General features: G+C 28.6%; 1 protein-coding gene across 1 annotated transcript in view; it reads left to right on the plus strand.

Moving 5' to 3' along the window:
* The first annotated feature begins 5,706 nt into the window (after window positions 1–5,706).
* The window catches only part of LOC129989432 (glycoprotein 3-alpha-L-fucosyltransferase A-like), a 51,965-nt gene continuing 37,992 nt past the window's right edge, over window positions 5,707–19,679 (plus strand). Inside the window, exon 1 of the mRNA XM_056097976.1 lies at window positions 5,707–6,008. The gene's annotated coding sequence lies outside the window, so the exon portion shown is untranslated. The remainder of the gene's footprint in view (window positions 6,009–19,679) is intronic.

Below are 19,679 nucleotides of genomic sequence, written 5' to 3' on the forward strand. Positions count from 1 at the left end.
AGACAAGAAACAATAATTTATCCATAGTACTCGAAACCTGTCATAAGGTTAACAATTTAAGGGATAACAGCCATTGTTTCTATAAATCCCAATAACCTAAGTCTTTCAAGTTCAAGGTAAACAATTTTTACAAGATAAACAAAATGCTATATCCTGCCTTCCTCGTATTGCGGTCATCCAAGGAACAACATTTATTGGCTGGACCATTATTTTGCCACTATCCTATGGATTTTTTAGAAGAAATAGCCAACTACTAGAAAACAAGATATCTATAAATTTAATAGAAGTCTAGACTATTGAAGTTAAATGTGTTTACCGAATTTCATTCATCTAGCTCTCTTCGTTGTTTGTAATTACGAGTATCATGTTAAATTATATGCGAACATTCAGGCAGACAGACTTAATCTGAACGGAGTTTGCACAAGATTTGATAGAAATCGGCAAATATGTGTAAAGACTGTATACTAAATTTCATCCATCTAGATCAGAGCGTTTTCAAGTTATCTTTGTCACAGACAGACGGACATTTTCTAAAAATGTATTTTTCTAACTCAGGGAGGTCTAAAACGTGGAGATCCATCAAAATATCGCGTTCGAATTTTTTTTGACGTTTACAATATTTTCTCTATGCTCCGTATACGAGAAAATAACAATCGATTATTACCTTTGCTACTGTAATAATTCAAGTAACAGTTCCGAGGAACTCGTTACTGCTCTTAAAATCAAACTATTAGAAATAAAATTATGATACATCTTAGCCAAATAAACTTAATTAAATTACTTTTAGAATTTAAAATAGATTCTTCAATCGCCCTGTGATCTATTGTTTCATACTCTAACTCTGCTTTCTATGGCATGAGCTGCATAATTATTTCGGAAGTATTTAGAAATTGCTTCTGTGCTATAACATTTGATTTCATTACGTTTGTGGAATATAAAATGAAGCTCTTTTAAGTTCCATGCATCTAAAATTAGAATAAATAAGGAAAATAAGATGAAAATAATTTTAAAAATAACAGATACCATACTGCACGTAATGTTTTATCAGATTACTCAAAGACAGGGTTAACAATAGAAAAGAATTCAAAATAAATTTCAATGAAACACCCACAGTTTCCTTAATGTTTTTATTTTATTTTTATTATCTACTTTTATCTAAAGAGAATCTTAATTTTAATTTTCATAAAACTGTAATATAAATTTGGATGATCTAGTTTCAGAGCAATAACATTTAAAAAAATTTCCCAGGTTAAAGCGCAACAGTTTCAAATAGATAAAGGTGAAATAAGGAAACTATTGAAACTTAGAAATATGATGAAGATTATTTCTTATTATTGATAGAATGCAATTACGGATTAAATATTTAGGAAGAGATTTTCTCACGTAAATGTGATGTGTAATCAAAATGTTAAAATGGTTCAAGAGTTTAGAAAATATATATATTTTTTAAAGTTTATCAGTCAAACGTTTTGCTATTTCTTAAGTCACAATTTGTATTCCAAATTGATTCTTAAAAACTAAATTGTTATATTCATATTACAAACTAAAGTTAAGACTAGCCGCCTTTGGCGATTAAATATTCGTTTACCGTATTAATTAAAACCCATCGACCATTTTGATGATAGCAACATATATAAGTATATCATTTATTTCTCATATACAAAATATACAAAGAGAAAGTGTTGTAATCATAAGAAAATTCGACATCGAGATTTTACTAGCTATCTAGCTCCACCCGATGTATTCTCCAGACATATCTCTTTCCGACTACCATTTCTTTCGATCGATGACACGTGGCATGCCTGCTCAACATTACCATTGTATATAAAAAAGAAGTCCAGAAATGAATCAATTCATGGATCATCTCAAAAGACGCATCATTTTTTCGATTTGGCAACCTATAATTGCCAGAAACATGAGAAAAGTAGTAGCTAACGACGGACAATATGAATATATAAAAACTTTTTAAGAATAATATCTCAAATTCTGGGTGGAAAACGAGGGACCCAAAGCTGTGCATTTAATAAGAATGATTTTTGCACCGTATTGAGGAAAATGTTAACATTTTATTAATTATTAATTAAAATTTTGAAAGCTCTTTCCTTACCAAACTCTTACTAATCTAGCATGCAATAGGTAACTACGTATCAAATTTAATAACTCTGCTTCCATCTTGGAGTGTTTTGATCATTTATTTTTTCAAAAATCTCTTGCACATTTTACAGATAGTATGCTATTCTACAAATGTTAAAACAATTCAAAAAATCTTCTAACTAATATAGAAAAGTTAATTAATTTCTCAAAGTCAATTATTTTCTATGTAATTCTAAAATATTAAGGGCTCAAAGTTTTCTGCCAAAGATCAAATAGTGAGTTCAGGGACTTCTAGTCCAGATTTAAAATTAGAGCAATCCTAAATATGCTTCCTTTTTTCGAAGGCATTTATGAATCACAATTCTGAATATTTTTCATAGCCTTACTATTTGTAACACTGTATGAACAACAGACTCCCAAGGAAATCGCGCAAAGAATTCTTTAATGCTTGAAAGCTTTATGTCACGCCTATTTCATCTAAACCAATGAAAACTACATTGCATTCTAATTGAGGCATTTTGGAGATGTTTTGGTTTAACCACATGGCGCTTTGTGATTTTGATTAAAAAAATAAAATAAAAACATTCTCGTGGCTGTACTAACGTATAATATCTTCCTTGCATTCTATATAGATGCATTATTTTTTTTGTTACGAATTTGCTGTTGATTGCTTTTATTAATTTATAAAAGTAAAATCCTGAGGCGAGCCCATTTTAATATATCTGTCATTTAAAAAATCTGAGTAAAAGTAAAGATTCTCTTTCATTAAAAGAAAGGGGGGAAAATTATCGTCTGCAATATCATCAGACATCATTTAAAGATTGTTAATTTTTCCAAATTAAAAAAATTATCGTCTGCAATATGATCAATCGTCATTTAAAGATCGTCAATTATTTTTTTCAAATTAACATATAAAATAAAAAAAGGATATAACGCGCAAATGTATCTTTTTTTCTTTGTGAATCTAAAAGAAATTAAATTTAATCAATCAATAAGACATTATTTAACGATTGTTAATTTTTCCAAATTAAAAAAAAATATCGTCCGCAATATGATCAATCGCCATTTAAAGATTGCTGAATTTTTTTTTTTCAAATTAAAAAATAAAATAAAAACGAATTCGATGAAACGAATATGACAAACAAATATATTCTTTTTTTTTCTTTGTGTGTCTGAAAGAAATTCAGTTTCATTTATCGATTCATATTAAGACAGCAACTATTTTTTAAAGATTAATCACAATTCTGGCGAATAACAGCCAAATATGGTGATCACATTTCACAGAGCTGTCATTATTTCCTCCGAAATCTAAAATTGACGTCTTCTTGTTCTTTTCGTTACGTTAATATTCACTTAACCTGGGACAGGTTTTGTAAATGAGTTCGCAGGACCCATTTTTTTCGTTCAGAGAAAATAGCGATGCAATCATTGCGGTCGCATTTGTTAACCCAACCGCAAACTGCCCTGAAGAGATGTAACCGAATGATCATCAACGAAATCATTCTCAATAACTTATAGTTTCATTTTTTTCCTTTTGTTTTCACCTGTTGGTGGAAGAAAAATGTACTCACTGTCAGTGCAAAAGGATAAAAAAAAAAAAAAAAAAAAAAAAAAGGAGAGAGCGAGAGAATAATGGATCTAAAAAGTATTCGAAAAATCTATACGATTTTTATTTTGGGTAAGAACTTTAAAAATTATGTGTTAGATTTACTTACGATGTTTCAAAATGACTGTATAAAACTGCGGCTGAAAAAAAAAGTATTTTGATTCTAAGTTTTTTTATACCACTTCCGCTTAAGAATAATACTCACAACATGCGGTCTGAAAGGTAAACCCTTTAGGCTAGAAAATAATTGAATTTTGCTTGGAGAAAGTTAACGAACAAACATTCTTTTTAAAAAATACTTTAGAAATTTTCTATCCAATTTCAGTCGGTTAAATGAGCTTTTGTAAATGTTTTGTAATGAGCTGAATTTTACTCTCTTCGTTGTCGTGTTAAATTATACCCGAACAGCCGGATAGTCAGACTACAAACTGACTTCATTATGAGCGGATTTTGTTCAAAATATGACAGAAATCTACAAATTTGATGTAAAGACCATGTACCAAATTTCATCTGTCTAGCTCAAAGCGATTTTGAGTTATCTTTATCACAGGCAGATGGACATTTTCCATTTTTCATCGATTTTGAACAAAATCCATTTATAGCAAGTTTGTCTGCCTGACTATCCGAGCACAAGTGAAATCTATAGATACAAAATGTAAACAACAAGATAAATGAAACTGGGTGAACAGTTATAAATATAAAATATAGATTCATATCACATTTGACCTACGACAATAAAACTTGTACATTGTAGTCTCGGACACGCAACCCACCGATCTTGCAGATTCTGTTTCATACCACTATGGCCTAAAGAAGATGTTTCGAATAAAAAAGAAAGAAAAAATCTTGAAAAGGGACTGAACTATTTTTTTGAAAATCATAAGTCATTAATATGATATTAAAAAAATGAATACCGATGTTGGAGTTAGGTCATTTCAAAATATTCATTTATTAATTCTCTTGCATTTAAACTGTTATTTCTTAATTTTTTAAGATTATGTTACAAATAATTCACTAAAAAATTTTAAAAGAGGGAAATAATTAAGAAAATTCGTAACCGCTCTAATTTTAGATATAAATTACCATATAAACAGTTCGGTCTGTATAGAATTGAAAATTTTTCTATTACTATATGTTAGAAATAAAATATAAATATTTCTTTCATTGCTCATTCGGTCTGAAAACACGAACAATCGAAAACTGAGATTTTATATCATTAATATTGGCAATCGCTGTCATATTTCACCACATCTTATAATTCAACTTAAGAATACAATTTAAAATCAGAGTTATTAAGAAAATCAGCTTACTAAAAGATAAAAATTATTTGACAAAAAGTGTGAATTATACTGACTAATTTTTTTAACATGATAATATTTTTCGATAGCCATTCTTTCCGTAAAATGCACGATGCGTTATGCACGGAATGCAAAAACTGTTGCAATCACGTCAAACAAACATCAAACAGAACGCTATTCCATAAACCTGTGCCTCTAACCATTACATTTTTTAGAAAGACAAGATAGATAAACACTCCTAAAACATTATCACACATTCACATTTTGACAAGAGGTTCAAGTAAGAATTATCACATACTAAGAACAGAAGAATTATTTTTCCTAATCCAACTTTTTAAGATTATTTAATATATAAATATAATAGAGCATTGTTTAAAATTAAGATTCTTTTTATTTAATATTCATTGTAAAATTCATTTCCTTTACTTAGGAGAGATTTCAAAGTCAAAAAAAAAAAAAAAAGACGGCTTCACGCCTCAACAGTTGGCAAAAATTAAATAAAAAGTTAAGAACTATTTATTTCGATTCGGGAGTAATAATCACATCCTTGCAGGACTCTGAATTGTAATCCTTTCAAACGTAAAAATAAAATGTATCATTTTCGTTATTTCGATTCTGTAAGAGCATTTTGGCGAGAACAGAATATCGCCAAGCGCCTAACCCCATTTTCTGGCATGTATGACAGCTATTGATCCGACAGTTGTGCATTCTCATCCGCTCGCTGGTTGCGCGTGAGAATGGGACGAAGTCGTTTGGTCTTACGCTATAGAATAATCGAATGAAATTTGTTGATCTATTATCGCTACAAACGCATATATATATATATTATTTATTTGTCAACAAATAATCATTCTGTTGTTGTTGGCCTGGAAGATTTATGTAAAAATATTTATTCCTGAGACAATTTTTATTGAATATGTTTACTTTTTTGAAGTCTGGAAGGAAACGGAAGTTCTCACGCCTCAACTTACAAAAATGATAAATAAAAGAGGATCATTCTAATTACTTAGGTATGTATGCTTATTCTTGCTATTATGATGAATGTGTTATATAAGATGAGTTATGTGAGTCAAATGCGTTGCATAAAATATTTTCAGGCATTGAGTATATTATTACATTGATACGCCATATTTCTGTATCTTTGTAATGTTTATATTTGTATTTAAAATAAAAATACATTTTCTTAGATAAAAAAAAGTCCTTTTTAAAGAAAGAAATTTCACTGCATACGATTATGCATATAATTTATTACCATGCTGTTGAAAAAGAGATTAACATTCTTATTTATTTCTGATTACTTTACTAGCATCTTATCATTTCTCCTTCTTTTTAAATAAAATTTTAACAGCCATATTTTAAACCTTATTTGCATATTCTTATTTCCTAAATGCACTTGAATTCCACGATTCTTTTAAAATGTATGCTTGCTTTTTATCAATTTTTCTTCTTTTTAGGTAATCAATTTCCCTTATTGTCATTAATTAGTCAAATTGTCTTTTCTTCGAGTAATTAGATACATTTTATGTATTGATAAATTCAAAAGAAGAAAAATATCGTAGAGGCGAAATAATCTTCTCGATGTTTTTTATTAAATACATGTGTTTGCTCCTCTTAAAATGTTTACAAATATTTTTTGTATAATAAGAGATAACGATTTGAATTAAAATATAAAGCAGAAAAAAAATCACTTTTTAATTAGTGTTACATGAAATTTCATATAATCGTCTAGCAAGCGAACTGTGACTAGTATTTTATGAAAATTATATTTTTTTAAAAAAACTCATTTAGTTTTATAATAATATTTGTATTTTGTTTACTTCGTTATGTTCTCGAACTGTTATGTTTGAATGCATACGAATGTTTATTTTTTTAAATAATGAGAAATTTTATTTTTGCTAATTTTATCTTACATGTTTCGAATCTCCTTCAATTCGTTCTATCTTAGGAATGCAACATTTAATCATTTTGTTATTTTTAATTTATTTTTTAAAAACTAAGTTTTTAAAATTGATAAATCAGATTGTTGCCTTATTAAACATTGTTATTTTGAAAACTGCAGATTTTCTTAACATCTTTTTGTAATGGTCGAATTAAAAAGTAGAATTCATTTCGTTCAATTTATACTACACATTTTATTTTTGCTTGTATTTTTGTTAATTAAAATAAAATTTCCAAAATGTAAAAATGATTTATTCTATATAAATCATCAGTATTTCAGACATTCTAATCTTTTAAATTAATTGCTTGTAAAAGATTTATTTTTTCCTAATCTTATTCAAGAGCTTCAAACAGTAGTATTTTTTTAGAAAGAAATGTGATCATGAATTTAAGAAGAATTGTAACCATTGAAAATAAGACCTTGGATACATTCTTTTTTTAATAGAAATTCAACTAATTTACGTGGAATTACGGAATCGCGAGTCACTATATTCATTATGCATTATTCATGAATTTATTACGTCTTTAAATGTTTGATTACACAAAATTACCCGTTAAAGAATCGCGTAATTGTTGATTATGATCAGGCATATGCTGCAATTATTTTTATCACCTGCTTCGTGGCATATTATTAGATGCAAAAGTGTGAAAAACGATGACTTCTGAAAAAGTAGTGACTTGGAATGACGTAATCTCTATTAGAAAGAACCAACAGAACTGTTCTCCACTCAACTTTTTTTGTTGTTATTTTCATAGTATTGCATGTTTTGGATGCAGCTTCTTCGTTCGAAATAAAGCTGTTACCCCAGAAAATTTCTTCCATGGAATTGACGTACAATAGTTACGAAATATTAACCCTTGACGTGAATTTAGTACTTTTAGTTTAGAGTTTACAACTTCATAAATAATAGCCCTGAATATACTAATTCGGAATCTTTTGTTTTAGTATTTTTTTATAGGATAAAGTTATATCTAAAGTTTGTTCAAGAGATTTTTAATATCGGTATTAAATAATGGAAATGGAGTTATGAAACAAAAGATTTATTGAGTTTCGGTATTTATATTAAATACAGACATTAGCTTCTTAAAATCTAACCTTTCCGATGTTCTTACTATAACAATACAGTACGCACCCGAGTATCCAGTTCGCGACTATCCGGCCTAGTTTTCTTTTATCGTAGTTAAATTAGTGAGGCAAGACGTTGCATTAGCAATATTTCCAAGACATTGGAAGCGGGCGAAAAAGCAGTTATCTATTAAGGACTTTTTCAAAAAACTAAATGTTGCAAATTTTGACTCGTATCTTAGGGGTTACTTTTTAATATCTGTGTAATCATTTATCAGAGAAAAATAAAATAAGTTTGAGTCAATTTTCTTAATAATTAGGCTTACAATTTACGTTAATGTTTTGGTTATGTTTCCTGCATTTAAGTGAGGCATAATAGAATTTATGTTAAAATGTGAACAGTTTATATCTTTTAACTTACTTTTTAAGTTCTTGGAATGTGCACTGCAATATATAAACATATATAGGAACTACCAGTGCTGAGCAGTACAGTGTATAAACTATCAATACAGAGCTTCTATTTGAACTTGACATGTTACCGGCAACTGCTTCTACGATTCACCGGGCCGCGGCCACGTTCAAATTCTACGTGGCTTGATATGAATGGAGGGCTTAATACTCAATAAGAAGTGAGAAAATACATATTACAACAACAAGTTTTGGTATTAAAAAAAACTTTGTCTTCTGGTATTGGTGGGCAAAGAAATGAATTCATAGAACTCTGGCCTATCCGACCTCTGTTATTCGGACTACCCACCTTCCACATTAGGGCGGATACTCGAGAGATTACTGTATATTTATTTTAGTCAAATGCAGAAAAAACTGAGCGTGAGAAATACAAGCGAAGTTAAAAGCAAAAATCATTTTGTATTAATTAGCAGTTAAATTAATGTGTAAGTTGAAATAATATTAATGCAGTTAACAATGGAACACTACTAGCAAAATAAAAATTATACAGTCAAAATAAACAGTTGAGTTAAAATGAATTCTACAATTTTGTTGCTGCTAAACGGCTACAGATATGTGTTGTAAATCTTTGGAAGTTATTGCCCTCTTTCTGCGGTCATAAAAATCTTTTCTTTTTCTCTTAAGAGAATTGTGTTCCTAATCACGATGCGATTGTTTTCGTAGTCTGTTGTTTATTGCTTCCATTTAAGAAAGTAGTAATAAGCGAAATAAATTAAAACGAAATTCGTCGATGCTGTTATATCCGGAAGTAAAATATTCACTTTTTGTAATTATTTTTATATATAATATATTACTAGACTATTATTTGGTCATGGTTTCCTTATCACGATGAAATTGTTTTCGTACAGAACAGCTGCAGAACTATAAGATTAGATTTTTTATAGTATTGTTAGTTAACTTTCAAATCTCATCGCAATAATTTTTTTAGAATTCTTACCAGAAGGAATTAATTACAGTTGCCGTGACCTATGCTAAGATTCTACCTGGAGCCTTTAATCAAATATAAGACAATGTTAATCAAATATAAACAAATTTATATAAAAATTGATTTTTAAATTAATAAAACAATATTTAAATTACATAAAAAGGTAAGAAATCGATAATTTTAAATAACTCGCTTTTGAAACATCAAGAATTCATTAACGTTTTTGATACATTTATAGTTAGCCACATAGAAAATTAATATTTATTATGTCTGAAAGAAGGAAATCTGCTGTGACCTAATGTCTGGATAGTAAGAAATATATACATGCCTTAGGCAGCAAAATATTTGTGCGTTAAATAAGGTGAATAGGTGAAAAAATATCATTTGCTCTTGCTAAACCACTGATGGCTTCAGAAGGCGAAATGGCATATGAAATGAATGCCACTTAGTGTCATTACTCTATTCGAGGTCTAATGAAAGGATGACAGTTTCTTCTGGTGGACAAACGAATCATTGTTTGGGCGCCCTCAGCGGCCCCCTATTGTTAAAACCGGCACTGTCTAATGGCCGCCGCTAAATAATGAAAGCGACATCCGATTCCAATAAAATTCATCATTTTATAGTTGGCTGAGGATTGCGTTTAAATTTGTCATTTGTCCAACACCTTCTACTTGTGACGTGATGAAGTTTGGAGAAGGGAAGGACTGTTAATGATGTGTCGCACTCATCATCGCACTATTGTCCAAATAGTCAAACATGAAGCTTTAAACCAGATCGTTAGTCTAACTATATTAGCTTCCTGTTAGCACAGGAGAGCAATAAACGCACCATTATGTTTTAAAGAATGAAGCGTGAGACCATAAACAGTAGTTGCAGAATTATTACCCAAATCCTCTTGTTATAAAATGAATATTTTTTTTATTGCCCTGGGAGCGTTCAACTTGAATGTTGTTCGTAATGGCCAATTAACTTTTTTACTCGGCTGGAATAATAGTGAAAGTATGACACGCAATGTTTTTGTGGGTTTTTTTTAACGTGGCAAGTAGTGGAAAAAATATATCTTGAACCGTAAAATCGCCTCCCTTTTTCCGAGTGACATCTTGTTAGTTCAACATACGGCGAAATTTTACGAATAAATACTTGAGAAGCTGTATCAGTAGCTGAAAAAAAAGCACACAGCCTTAAAAAAACAAGTCAGGGTTGAAAGTTCAAGTTGAAATTGCCTTTTGATTAGTAGGTCATACAGAAACGTGACTAAGCGTTAAGAGCTCGCCAACTTTTTTCTGGGCTTGTTTTCATATTTTTTTAGCCAAATAAAAATAATTTAGTGTTTTAAATTGTTATTTATGCAGACACGAAATGCAGAAATCTTTTAAATGTTTATATTTACGTAACAATAGAGCCATATCACACACATGAGAAACTCAAAGCATTCGATTTACAAGCTTTGTTTAATGTTTATAGTTTCTATGCCATTGAGAAAAAAAAATGATATATTTAATTTAAAAAAATATAGATAAATGGAAATAAAAATATAAAATATATTTATATAAATATAAATAAATAATATAATATAGTTAATCAAAAAAGATTATAAAAATGAAACTATCTATTCTAATTATGAAATTATTTTTAGATAGAAATGTGATTTAGAATAGAATAATCAAGTCTAAAGAAAATCTATAAAAGATAGCATTAGCATAATTCAAAATTTTATACACAGGATAAAAGTATGTCGCCAATATGGCAAACTAATGGCCACGACAGAGGTTACATTAATTTCATTCTTAGCTTGTATCCTGATTTAATGAAATAAAACTGAAATCAGAATTAATGGAGTTTGCTTAAATGACGTCATAATCGCATGAAAAAAGTAACTGCGCATGTCATCCAATATGTAACTGTAGATTGGTTTTAACTGTTCTGTGACGTCAAATCTTTTTGCACTCTGCAAGATGCGTTCTGGGTTGTAAAAGTGTTTAGGAGATGGGCCATAACGTATATCACGTGAAAAAAATATTGATTCGTGAAATTAGATTCATTCGAAAATATTTTATTCAAATTCGTCAGTAATGATTTTATTCTATTAAATTTTTAATAAATACAATGTTAAAACAATCTTTATAATCCGAATTAAAAGTAATTAATTCGAAATCAAAACTGAAAACTGTAAAAAAAAAAAAAAAATGTTTTTCAATTGCATTTTTTTGCATCTATACATTCATTCATACTTCCACAGAAGTGAATAATTTTGTGAAACCCATTCTTCATTTCAAAATTTTACTGCGATAAAATATAATCAATAAATAAAATTTTATTTAAAAAATCTTAAATTAGATCACAAAATAAATTCGAAATGAACAGAATAATTCGCATACTGTTGATTAGAGCATATAACACAATAACTGGAATCTTCATTTGCTTATTTATTAAAATTGTTAGAAAGAAATTTCTTTAAATATAATCATCATTATTTTATTAATTTTGCTTTGTTCATTTCATGTATCATTTATTTGAAATAATTCTACACTACCATTTTTGGTTTAAAATTTATTTTATGTTCTCTTTCTCTGTTCTATTGATGTTCTTATTTTTATACTCAGAATCAACAAAGGTTTTAAAAAAAATTCCAAACAATCGGAATCAACAAAGAAATAACATTCAGTAATGCATAGAAATGTTCTTTCGTATTCTTCATGTACAAACAGTATAAATTGCTCTCATTTACTATATTTTTGACGCTTGAAGAAAAAAAAAATGCAAAACAGAACAGTTTTCCTTTGTTGATTTCTGTTGATAAGAATGCAACATCAGTAAACACAACAAATGTTTAAAAAAAAATCGTTTGCATGTTATGAAAAACAAATCGCAATAATAATATGGCCGAATGAGCTAAATAAATGGTTATTAGATTGTTTGTAAATTATTTTTCCAGCTGTTCGTGATAGTATGTTTTTGCATAGAAATTGTAGTAGATCATTTGGAAAACATGATACTGTAAACAAACATTTTAGCAATGTTAAAAATGATTATGTTTATAAATGGCTGCATGTGACTGTTGCTGGAAGTAGTATTACTAGTTCCTTTTTTACATTTTTTTTGTGCGAATTTTTGATTATATACTGAGAAATTCTGCTCGAATGAACTAAGCCTAAAATAATGGAAGTAATGAGAGCATAATAAAGAGCGGTATTGTGCAAAATCAAAATTCAATAAATAAAATGTACAGTAAAAATATTAAGTAACATTAAGATAGTTTAGAAAAAAATGTCCAAAAATAAAAATTTCAAAATAGAAACAAAGAACTTTAAATTATATATTTTGCAGCTACTTGATTGCTTTTTTTTTTCAAGCTGATTGATTCACCTGCCAAGGATTAATAATACTGTGTGTGTAGTAAAATTTGGAATAGAGAAGTGAAAATTAAAAAAATAATAATAATAATATTTTTTACATTCTGGTATACGAAATATATAAAGAAAAATTATTGTAATCGTCAAAAAATTCGGCTTGGATGTTTTGATGAAATTCCACGTTTCAGAACTTCCTGAATCTGAGAAACACATTTAGAATTTTGTCTGTATATTTATGATTACGTTAACTCAAAATGCTAATTTTCTAATTATGATCTTTATGCCAAACTTGTAGATTTCTATCAATTTCAAACGAAATCCATTATCTAAGAATCTATCTGATTGTCCAATACTAAACGCGGTAATTACGAAGGTAGAGAGGTTTCTATACAAATCTAGAGGTAAAATTTGGTATACAGGTCTAAGGTGCAGATCCTTATCAGATACTGAACTAGATCTGACAAATACTTGAACGTCTTCTGGGTCAGATTTTGATTTCAATCGGTTAAAAAATAACCGCCCAAACTGCACATTCATTTTTCTGTACTATACGAGGAAGCGGGACTCTTGAAATAAAAATCTGAGCACTTGTGATGTTTGCAGCCATATCGAAAACTACTATTTTATGCAAGGGGAGTGAGACTTCATCGTTACTAGAGAAAGTTTCTAGGAGACCAGTACCGCTGGTTCACATTTTTTTTTTTTTTTTTTTTTTTTGTATGAAGCATTCATTTATTATAGACAAGCAAGAAAGAAAAGTAACTATTTGAGACAATTGCTTCAAATATGTGATAAAGAATCCGAACGAGAGATTGTCTAGTCAAATTCAAAACGTCTGGTTACACATCTGTATGCCATTTATTTCTTGTTCTCTGTAATTTCGCGTGAACCCTAAATGTTCTTAAAGCACGTAGAGTAGTTTCCTGGAGTTGATTTTTTAGATAGCATAATTGATAAAGTTAGTATTATACATCGTCGAGCATGACGTTTTCAGTAATACTGAAATTATCTGTCTGATAATAAAGTCCATTTCGAGCAAATTAAGGAAAAAAGAATGACATTATGTACATTTTGGAGCTCTACAAATAATTCATTTTTGAAATTTTTATTTTCGTTCCGATAGTAATGACATAAAATCTAATATTAATAAATGCAATTTATAGAAATGGAACAGTAATGTGGTAGTGAATGTTTTATCTAAATGACAGTCTAAGTGTTCGAAAACCAAACGATTTTCATTGAAAGGGAAAATTACAAATCCAATATTTCTTTTCAACCTTGACGAATAAATTCAATTGGGGAAAGTTTCAGACATGTGAAAGAAGAAAGGCTTGATTTGGAATAAAAAAAAAAAATTGGATTATATAAAGGATAAATAATTCTGTAATTAGAGTAAACTGACCGCGGCAGTAAAATGCTCTTTTTTTCTCCTTTGATCATATTATTGTTCTTATTTTATGATTCGTAAAAGAATGTTCCGGAAGAAAGACGCAATAACGAAGAATGAAAAAGGTTAAGAAATAATTTTAAAAATTCATTCAGTTCTTTTTTTTTTCTTTTTTAAATTTTAATGATGCATTGATGTGTAAAGTTCTCTCAGATTAATTGTTCACTGTTATAGTGGCGCAAATTATTTTAGTTTAATAAATGGCAGCCACAAGTAATTGCCCCGTTCATTGGTGGATTTTTCTCAAGACAGCCATCGAAAGATTTAAAATTTAAAATAGCGGCATTCAAAACTTTTTTTTTAATAAATGTTAGTGTGTCAAGACTATTTTATTAAATACTAGCTGGTACCTGACGCGTTGCTGCCGCAGTAGAAATAATTTCGAAAATATAATTTGAAATGGCTATCTGGTTTAGTTAGGAATAATAGAAAGAATAATATTTATTTTCTTGTCGGCAATGAATGCATTCAATGAAACTGAATGGCATATAAAGGAGAAGTATAAATAATATTTATTCTATTTATTTTTTACTTTATTATTCAAGTATATTTTTGGGAAGACAACTTTTTTTCGTTTTTCCGTCTTCAGAAAAAACAAATTTCGTGGCTGTTCGTCTTATCCAACATACAATTGGCCATGTGAAAAAAAACCTGGATTTTCTAGGTTATCTGAATGATAGCAATAAGCTGGCAAAGCTTTATCGCCATCGGATGAACAGTACGGCAATGCATAAAATACGAACAAACAAAAATTCATTTTTATATATTAGTTGATCGGATTACTGTATAAAATTTTACATTTCGTAATTTATTGATTCAAACAAGGCGCAATATAATTATTTACATCGTTAAGAGCAATATTCCACTAATAAGTGTAAGCTGTATCTGGAGATTTTGAAATTAATAATTAGGCCACGATAAGAGTGAAAATTCTATATGCAAAATAATTAAACCCCATTTTATTTTTATAAGTAAACAGTTCATAATGAAAAATTTAATGTATTCCCAGACTTAAACAATCCAGTTTAAGAGGAGTGTGTCCCGGTTAAAAGTTCAGAAAATTTCTTCTCTTTCAGTGATATAATGTGTTAGCCGCCAAAAACAGAACAACTAAAAACATCCTAACACCACTATTTCTGCTCTATTTGCCATTTACAATCTCTTTGGCGCTCTGAGAAGTAGAGAGTTTCCTTTTTATACATATCGAACTGCAAGAGTTCTACTTTCAAAGACAGCCGACGGGGACATGTTTAAATATTTGAAACGGTAACCTTGAACGTAAAAAAACCTGAATTAGAAACCTGTGACCTTGATTAAAGATTGCTGTAATGAAAACATAAGATACATTCGCGCAATGAATTTCAATAAGTTGTTTTTGTAGTTTCTCCCGTCTAAGGCTTCTGTCCTAGTCAGTCACCTTTTATTTTATATATATTCCCCTTTGGAAATGAAAGGCTTCATGTATTCCATCACCACTAGTACAACTAACAATAATGAAATATGCAACAAATAGCAATTCTTCCTTTGATACTCTTGTGTACTTAACCAGTTAATTGTTTTTAACGCGTATATTCGTCATGGAAAAAGTACAACGTTTTACGTTATGACGAGTTTATTCGTCAGGAGTAATAAGTAGTGACAATTTGCAGTTTGAATTACAGTTTTAGTAAAAACTCAAACGTATTCGTTAATTTAAAGATTTTTAAACGATTTTGTGGCCAAGTCGAAATCAAAGGAGCAAATAAAAGATTGATGATAATTATAAAAAAAAAAATCCGTATATAATAGGAATTGTTTTTTCAAAAATTATCGCTGTGTTGTATTAGTCATCCAATTTTTGTTTCTTGTCGTTCATATGCAGAAAATGTGAGTTTAAGTAAATAAATAAATGTGATTACTGAAATAAAAAAAGTCATTTAATAACAGCATAGTTTCATATTACACATACTCTGTATTTGACGGGTATATTCGTCATCGCTAAATTTTTGAGAAACAATTTTTTCCGAAGATGTCGTAACAATTAACTGGATAAACTTTCATAAGAGAGGTTAACATACAATGAATGCAGTTTGGGATGGTTAGGATATGGAGTGTGTGCAAGGTGGCTTTTACATTCTCCGCTTCAAATTTCCACCTATTGTTCTTTTATTTTTATTTTAATATGTTCAGGAATCATATATGAATGTAATTAAGGCTTTTGACTACGTTCGGTATGAAAAATTCGGTAAATTTTTTGGTAAATTTTATAAGCAGTTATACTTTTGAATTTCTGCATAAAATAGACTGGAAACACATTTAATAAACAAAAATGTGTCAATTAAATGCCAAAATAATTTTAAATATTTTAAATATTATTTTATTCAATTTTATTGGCTGAAAAGCAATATAAAGCAAAAATCTGCCAGTTTAAATGTTTACTGAATATGATGTTAAAATTTTTGCAGATAACTCAAAAACTATGTTATCTGTTTCTTGAGTAAAAAAAAAAAAAAAAAAAAAAAAAAAATGTAAATTTCTATCTGAACTTTAAACATTGGGGTCTGACTAATTAATTTCCCCCCATTATGAATTTTAATTTCCCCACTATTATGATAAAGTATTAAAACAATTGGAATATTTTTTAAATGATCAAATTCCTTATTCTGTAATCCAGAAATCAAACAATATATGGAAATTTATTCTAATAAATTTGGACAAAAAATTTGCTTTAGAGTTTTAATTTGAGATTTTTTTTTGTAAGATGACCTTACCAAAATTTAAAGTTTGAGAAAATAATTTAAAGATATAAAATAGCATTAAAACGAAGATAAGGCAAAATTAAAAACGAATGTCATTTCCCTAAGAATGAACATAGAAACAAAATTCAAATGTTTTTATGAAAAATTTGGGCGTTTACGTGGTAATTTATCTTTAAATAAAGGATGAAATTAAAAACATAAAAGGAAAAAAAATTAATCTATATCTATACTTATAATAAAGCTCAATGTGTGTGTGTGTGTGTGTGTTGGCGCTCTACAGGCCAGGTCATTTGACATACAGCTATCAAATTTGGTACATGTATACCTTAGAGGTCGGGAATGTGCACCTGGGGTCCCTTTCTTTGAAATTTTAATTAGAATTTTAATTATTAATTAAAAACTTACTTTCCTGCCAAATAAATCTTCCATTTTCCCCACCGCCAACTTTTCCGCCAAAAAAAATCTTCCATTTTCCCCTGCGCCAAATGAATAAGGGTTCAGGTTTGTTTTTTTTTTCTCCCAACAGTAATGAGGCTAGGGTTAACATTTTTCGGCGGATTATTTCAAACGATTCTGTTTATTTTCTTAATGTTTGATGCATTTAAAATTAAACATTGTTACATGTTCCAGATTCATTCTAAAGTACTTTTGAATTAAAATAACTCAGAATAAAGGAAATTAAAAATGTCTAATCTGCATAGCGTTACCCCAACTGGCGTAGAAAAATTCACGCATTTGCGTTAACGTAACTGGCGAAGAAAATTTACGCATGCGCATTATGTTCTGACTGTTGACATGACAACCAACGGATGATTTAAATTATTTTTAGGTTAGTTGCATGCTTTTGTAAGTAAATTGTATTTATGTTAGTTATATATTTTTTGTATATGCTTATAGTTTTAAGTACTTCGTTTTTTTAAGTAGTTTTTTTTTAACCTGTTTTCAATGATTTAAATTATTTTTAGGTTAATTGCATGTTTTTGTAATTAAATTGTATTTATGTTAGTTATATATATTTTTTATATATGCTTATAGTTTTAAGTACATCGTTTTTTAAGTAGTTTTTTTAAACCTGTTTTCGACCGATTATTTTAAACGATTCATTTTATTTTCTTAGTGTTTGATGCATTTAAAATTAAACATTGTTAATGAATCGATCTGTTCATGATGAATCTGAGAAATTTTTGTTGACAAATTCTTGAGATATTACATAAATTAAGAAAGATATTCTTTAGGGACCATAAAGTTTAAACGCTCAGTGACTCTATTATCAGTAATCATATTATTAAAAAAAATGCTTTGTTTCAGTAAAAAATATTATTATATTAATTGCAGATTAATCATTTACACTTTAATTTAAAGCTAGGGTTAACATTTTCGGCCGATTATTTCAAACGATTCTGTTTATTTTCTTAATGTTTTATGTATTTAAAATTAAACATTGTTAATTAAACGATCTATCAGATTCATTCTGAAGTATTTTTGAATTAAAATAACACAGAATAAAGGAAATTAAAAATTTCTAATCTGCATAGCGAAAAATTCACGCATTTGCGTTACCGTAACGGGCATTGGAAATTCACGCATGTGCATTGTGTTCTGATTGTTGACAATATTATCAACGGATGATTCTTGATTTAAATTATTTTTAGGTTAGTTGCATGCTTTTGTAATTAAATTGTATTTATGTTAGTTATATATTTTTTGTATATGCTTATAATTTTAAGTACATCGTTTTTTAAGTACTTTTTTTAAACCTGTGTTCGACCGATTATTTTAAACGATTCGTTTTATTTTCTTAGTGTTTGATGCATTTAAAATTAAACATTGTTAATGAATCGATCTGTTCATGACGAATTTCAGAAAATTTTGTTGACAAATTCTTGAGATATTACATAAATTAAGAAAGATATTCTTTAGTGCCCATAAAGTTTAAACGCTCAGTGATTCTGTTATCAGTAATCATGTTATAAAAATGCTTTGTTTCAGTAAAAAATATTCTGATATTAATTGCAGATTAATTCTTTCCACTTTAATTTAAAGCATAAATTCTACAGGGGCTAACAGAAAATTAGAGAGATAATATTACGTTATGACTGAAGGCCTTTATAATATTATGAGGGAATTATATGACTATCAAGGTTAGAAGTTTTTAAATATTTTGATGAAGAATCTATTAAAGTAGCGTAAAATATTTAATTATTAAAATTTAAACGAACATTAAGATTGGCGAACCGGCTGGTCGCCAAAGGCGGGTAGTTTATAATAAAGTCAAAAAATTTATTTTACTTATTTGGAAGATAACTTAATGAATAAATTTTTTTCTACTTGAAAATGGAAAAAAAAAATTGATTTTACATATGACGAATCTTTTATGAAATAGGTTTATAAAAGTGAATTATGAATATAATAAATACCAAAACTGAAAATATTTTGAAGCTTTAATCTTCAGATTATTCATTGTAGCATATTCTGTTAACGTACTTTTTCCAGCCTAGTCTGTTTGTAGGTGAAAATTAGATGCCCTGTACTCGAAGGCTCTTTATTGTTGGATTTGTTGGGTATTGTTAAATTTAGGTGCCAAATTTTATTCATCTTTTTTTTTTTAGTAATTATCGTGTTAATTTAGTTGGATAATCAGAATTATACTAAATGGATGTCTTTCAAAATTTATTGCAAATTTATAAATTTGAATAAGGATTAAATAGTTAAATTTCATCAGTCTAGCTCCAAGTGTTTTTGAATA

The sequence above is a fragment of the Argiope bruennichi genome, chromosome 10 (assembly GCF_947563725.1).
Source record: "Argiope bruennichi chromosome 10, qqArgBrue1.1, whole genome shotgun sequence".
Classification (NCBI taxonomy): domain Eukaryota; kingdom Metazoa; phylum Arthropoda; class Arachnida; order Araneae; family Araneidae; genus Argiope; species Argiope bruennichi.